Here is a 6,000-nt window from a genome sequence, read left to right on the forward strand (position 1 = left end):
CTTCCTGCTGAGGCAACATGATTTATATTTAAATGCTCCCTGCTCTGCAGCAGGGCTCACTTCATCATATTAGCAAGTGTTCCCTGTAGCTAACTTATCTTAGGATTGTTTTTCAATTAAAAACAATTTTAACCCAGAAATTTTTTTATCTTACTACCCAAGGTATTTATTATCACATAATGGTAGTTACACTGTAACTAGACTGATCTCTAGATAAGCAGTGTGGTGTAAAGTACATAGGGTCCATGGAAGGAAAGATCCACACACGATCTAAGCTAAAATGATACAAACTACATTTGCAGCTTCTAGATGATTACTTTTATTAGCAGTTCATCTAAGGGTTTTTGTCACGTGGGGCCAGTTTATAAATGTCAGTGGTTTTAAAAACTACCATATGGTAGTGTTTCAGAAAAAAGAGAAAACTTTTAAACCTTCAGGCAGTATCTTAATGTCCCTTATTTATTTATGTTTTTAACATACTGAATTGCGATAAAAGTTTAGCACACTGAAGCTGGGTGTAAAAGGCCCTGTGCTGGGAATTCAAAAATGAGTGATAGGCCTGGCCTGCCATTTAGCGAGGAGCGTGTGATAAATAAATGGGGAAGTCTGAATCTCAGAAGGCAAAAGCATGGAGAGCAGTGCTTGCCTCAGGGATGTTTCACTCCCAGAGGCCCCACCATGAATCATGCCAAACACTAAAAGCACCCTCATTTCAGGTTAAATATGACTTTCTATGTAACTGTGCCTTAACTCTCAGCTGACTAAATGACAGTTATATTTTGTTGACATAACACGACACGGGTGTGACCATCAATTTTGGCTTTTCAGGTTTTGGGCTTCTTTTTGCTTCTTGTTTTTTTATAATACTTTGGAGCTAATACTTGTTTCCAGGATTTTAAAATACTCAGTTTTGCAAAGCTCACAGGCCCTAGGCACCGTGCCTGCTGTGATCGCGAGTGAAAGGATGCTGACTCAACTCCGTGTCATCCACAAAATGCCAGGGCAGTTCAGAGCCAGGATGAGGTCCAAAGGGGCCACGCAGAGCTCCCAGGAACCGGCAGGAAGAGAAGCAGCTGGTGAGCCAGGGTGACCACAGGAGAAGGCAGAGTGCCGAGTCAGGAAAACGGAGGTGAGCCTGGGATGCAGGGAAAAGCAGGTGATGTGGAGGCAGAGGTATCCTGGGTCGCCCTGGACCATGGCAGTGTGTCCAGTGACTGCGGGGAATACAGCCAGCCAAGGACAGCAGGCCAGAGAATGGAAAAGGCAGGCGAAAGAAACACATCTCAAAGATGCAGGGGAAAAAAGTTGGCAGCTCTGAAAGCAGGGATGCAAACAAGGCAGGCACCGTTGCCGGGAATGAGGACGACAGCTCTCCAGAGGTCAGCTAGAGAAGGATGCCCGGGTGGGTGGCTGACCAGCTGGAGAAAACACTCTAGAACATCTTAGGCGAGATGTGTGGACTCAGGCCAGGCACAGGTGGCAAGATTCACCAAGAGGGGACATATGTGGGAGAGGATTCTCTCAACCAGTCTCCATTGGGCATCTAGTGGTGGAGGACTGGTGGATACACTTGACCTGATCCTGGACAGCGGGTGGCCAGAAGCCGATGTCCCAGGGCAAGCCAGGTGGACACTGTGAGCCACGGGGGACTTGGGAGACAAAACCAGGAGGGCGGCTATTAACCCGAGGCCGGAAGTTGACAGTCGAGGCAGATTTCAGTGATCAAGGTGCTTTGTAAAGAAAAGTGTTCATCTAAGGCGAGCCCCTCCTTTTACACATAAAACATAAAAGTCCAGGACTTGCATCTGAATTGCTACTGAATGGACTCAGTGGAATGTTTGAATCTGAATAGCGAAGGCTGTGGAGAAGAGGATGGGCTGAGCTGGGCAGGAATCTCAAGCATCCAGGACTAAACTCAAGAGAGAACCATCCAGTGACAGTGAGCTCCACACAAGTCAGGCCCAGACCCGCTCCTGGCCGGCCCCACCAGTGCCGAGTCCCCTGGTGGCCAGCTTCTAGAAGGGGGCAGAGCTGGGCTGGTCACAAGGCCTGTCAGCTGAAAAAGAAACTCACCCCTCCAAGTCCCTTTGGACCATCAGTCCAAGGAAATATCAGGAGAGCCGCATCAGTAATTTTAAACGTTCTGGTATCCACATTAAAAATAAAATGTAAAAATAAGCAAAGGAAATTCATTTTAGTAATATATTTAACCCAATACAGCCAAACTAAAATCATTTCAACATGTAATCAACTTCAACGTTATTAATGAGATATCTTGCATTCTGTTTTTCACACTAGATCTTGGAAGCCAGATGCTTTCTACACTCAGGACACAGTTCACGTGGAACTGGCCACAGTTCAAGGGCTCAGCAGCCCCACAGGACCAGTGGCTGCTGCCTGGACAGCCCGGACCTCCACCCGCACTCCCCTCTGCCTGCCCGCCTTTGGTTTGCTCCTGCTGTACCAGGAAGAGGTCCCCAAAGACAGGCCTTATCTGTCAGGCCCCAGGACACAGCTCAAGGCCTCCAACCAGCGGCCCCCTCGGGCAGTCGAGCTGGTCCTCCTGGACAAAGGCTGGACCAGCTGCATGTGGCTGGGGACAGGGAGAAAACAAGGTCACTATCAAGGAAGCATGGCTTCAGGCCAAAGGAAAAGAATCCTAGGAGTGATTAAAGTATTAACAGATAAGAACTGCTCCCGGCCACTCTGCTATAGGAAGGGTACATTCATTGAAGGACAAACTGAAAACATTTCCTTCAGAGACTTATCACGTTTGCACATTCCACAGCCCAGGACCTGGCTTACGGTGAGGGCTCAATAAATATTTATTGAGCATATTAAAAAGCATGCACCTTACGTTGGAGCAATTTCACAAATAGGAGAAATGGAGAGTGAGCAGTGTTGCTATATGGAAATTCCTATGTGTCCCAAGTGGTTGTTTTTAGTGAAACCGCAATTTATAAAATTACAAAAGTTTACGAGATTGATACCTGTCCGTCCTGTTGATTACTGAACAGCACACCCTATCTTGTTCTAGAAACTGCCTCACCAGTCCCCCCGCCCCACCCCCCATGGCTCACCCTCACTGTCTGTTCCTTAATCTGCCTTTCAACCCCCAGGACCAAAACCATTTTGCCAAGTGAATGAATGAACAAGAAGAAAGAAGGAATGACGAGATTGTCTCTGGACTCGAACATCTTTGAAGGAAAAAGACGCCTACTAAGTTCAACAAATATTTACTGGGCACCTACCGTGTGCCAGGTGTTAGAGGGATACAGAAATGAACAAGACTGGACTGATTTCCTGGCCCTCATTGCACCCCAAACCACAAATATCCACGGGAGATTCAGGTGTGCTTGCACTACACTGGCGAGACACCACGAACATTTAAGCCACGTGCACAGTGGTCTGGATCTCATCCCATATGGATTCTTGCCTTTCAGAGAAGAGCAAGTGAGAGCAGCAAAGACACTGTATTAAATCACAGTCTAGCCACGCACCACACCGGAAGCTCTGTCCTGTCCCGTCCACTCGGGGACGCTCTCCCTGCTCCCATGGTCTCTCACGTTCTCAGCTTCTCTTACTCCCTGGAGTTGCCGTCCAGCCCACCGCAATGAGACAGAAACAGAGGCAGCCGTGGTGCTTTTGGAAAGGGTGGTTTCCATGATAAAGAAAGACAAATGGATCTGACACCAACTGCCCCACCTCTCCGGCTACCTAAACACGGGGTGTGAGTGCAGCCTGGAGAGCCATCTGGCCCCGGGGTCCAGGACAAGATGGTGCAGACACAGGAGACCCTGGGTTGTCAGAGCAGCTGAACCAAGGCCAGCCACCAGCCCCTTCCATGGCTTGTCACAGAGGACACAGGGAGTGTTGTGTTGCTGGCCAGACATACAGTAACGTACAAGGACATATGCACATGTACTGCATGGCACAGGGAGATGTGTGTTATGGGCTGAACTGTGTCCCCAAAAGATATGCTGAACTCCTAGGTCCCAGCGTCTGGGAACATGACCTTATAAGGGTCTCTGAAGATGATCAGCAGAGTGGGTTCACCCCAATATGACTGGTGATGAGCCATTTTGCCTATCTTACTCCATCCAGATATCCCTAACAAAAATTCCACAGACTAGGTGGCTTCTAAACAACAAACATCTACTCCTCACAGTTCTGCAGGCTGGGAGTCCAAGAACAAGGTGCCAGCAGATCTGGTGTCTGGTGAGACCCATTTCTGGTTCACAGACAGCAGTCTTCACCATGTCCTCCCACAGAGAAGGGGCGAGGGAGCTCTCTGGGGTCTACTTTATCAATACAAGGGCACTAATCCCATTCATGAGGGCCCCACCCTCACGACCTCATCTAAACCTATCACCTTCCAAAGTCCCCACCTCCTAACAACATCCCACTGGGGGTCAGGTTTCAACATACAAACTTGGGGGGCACACAAACCCTGGGTCTATAGCATCACACGTCTACCTGAGGACAAGAGGGAAGTTAGTAAGGTCTCAGTGAGCGAGACTGGGAGGAACAGGGGGAATAAACACGGAAGCACAGGCAATTTCTTAGGCTCCCACGAGCTGAGGGACTAAAGATCCCGATTTTCTTCTTTCTCATACATCCAGCCCACCCACCACTCTACCTCCCGCTATCTCAGGCTAACGTTTCAGCAGGACACAAAGAAGAAGAAGCAACTGCGATCCCAGCAGGGACACCCAGCTCTGTCTGGTCCACACCAGCACTGGCGCCGCCTCACCCCTGTCAAGCGATTAGGAAGAAATATACAGTTTCCGCCAACAAATTCGGCTCCCAAGGCACCAGCTCTGAAAGCCTTCGGGAAGCTCTTTGTATTCCATTGTCCTAGGACTGTTATGAGCCATGCATGTGGTACCAAGAAGTACCGTGTGGCAATCAGGGTGTCAGGAAAAATCAATTTATGGGACTGTTTGTTTCTTTATGTTCTTAATGGCATATCCAACAGCCAGCCCCCCAGGGTGTCTGCAAGCCTTCCCACTTCCCAGAGCAAAGCTGCTCTGGGAACACACAGCCTACAAGATGCTCTTGAATGCAAACTGGCCCCATGCACCAAAGCAGAGGGGAAGGCACTCAAAAAACAGACCCCTCGGGGACAGAGAAGACACTCACCACTATGGATTATCTTACATGCCCTGTAGGTCCAGAACCTCTAACAGCTCTGTTCTTCTATGTGACTCGAGGGTCCCCACCACATTCACCTGGCAGACACTCCAGGAACCCTGATCACCTCTTTACCTAGAGCACCTCTGTCTCCCATTAGAAAGATCCAGACTCATGAGACTGATGGAGCCTCACCCTCAGCCCCGGGTCCCCGACATCCTCATGAACACATCCTGCAGTGTCCTGCTCTGTGGCCTGACCTCCCCAAAGAGAAAACATCTCTCGATTTGCTCAGATCTTGCTGGAGAACAGAATGTGAACCCTGATCCCATCTCTTTGTCGATAACCTGCCTCAGGTTCCCTTTTGAACCAGGTTTCTCTATCTTGGATTCAACCACAGAGCAAAAATTCATTTAGAGAGGGCACGATAGGCACTGAGGGAATGCAAACATGAAGAAGTTCCTACCCTTGTAGAGCTTATAATTTAGTAAAAGAAATGATAAAGTTACAGGAAAATTAGAGTAGAGAGGTTTAAGAGCAATTACAGATTCTGGAAAAACGTTGCTGTGGAAACACCTGGTAGAGAAGAGGCTCCCAGCTCACGGGAGAAGAGGCTGGGGCCTGGAAAGAAAGGGGCCTGGCTGGAGCCCCAGTTCTGCCATTCCGTCCTCTCTGCTCCGTGCCTGCACTTTCTCATCTGCAAGACGCCAGTGCTGGAGGAGTCAGCCTCTACGGCTCCCACGTTGATGACCCCACAGCTTTAAGAAAAAGGCAACATGTGTGCAAAGCCTGGAAGGATCATTAGGAATTTGGCACGTGGAGGTGGTGGGAGAATGTTCCAGGGCCTACGTGTGGAAGCCGCGGACA

The sequence above is a fragment of the Delphinapterus leucas genome, chromosome 19 (assembly GCF_059928025.1).
Source record: "Delphinapterus leucas isolate spDelLeu-1000000601 "Yukka" chromosome 19, BTC_Dleu_Yukka2, whole genome shotgun sequence".
NCBI lineage: Eukaryota > Metazoa > Chordata > Mammalia > Artiodactyla > Monodontidae > Delphinapterus > Delphinapterus leucas.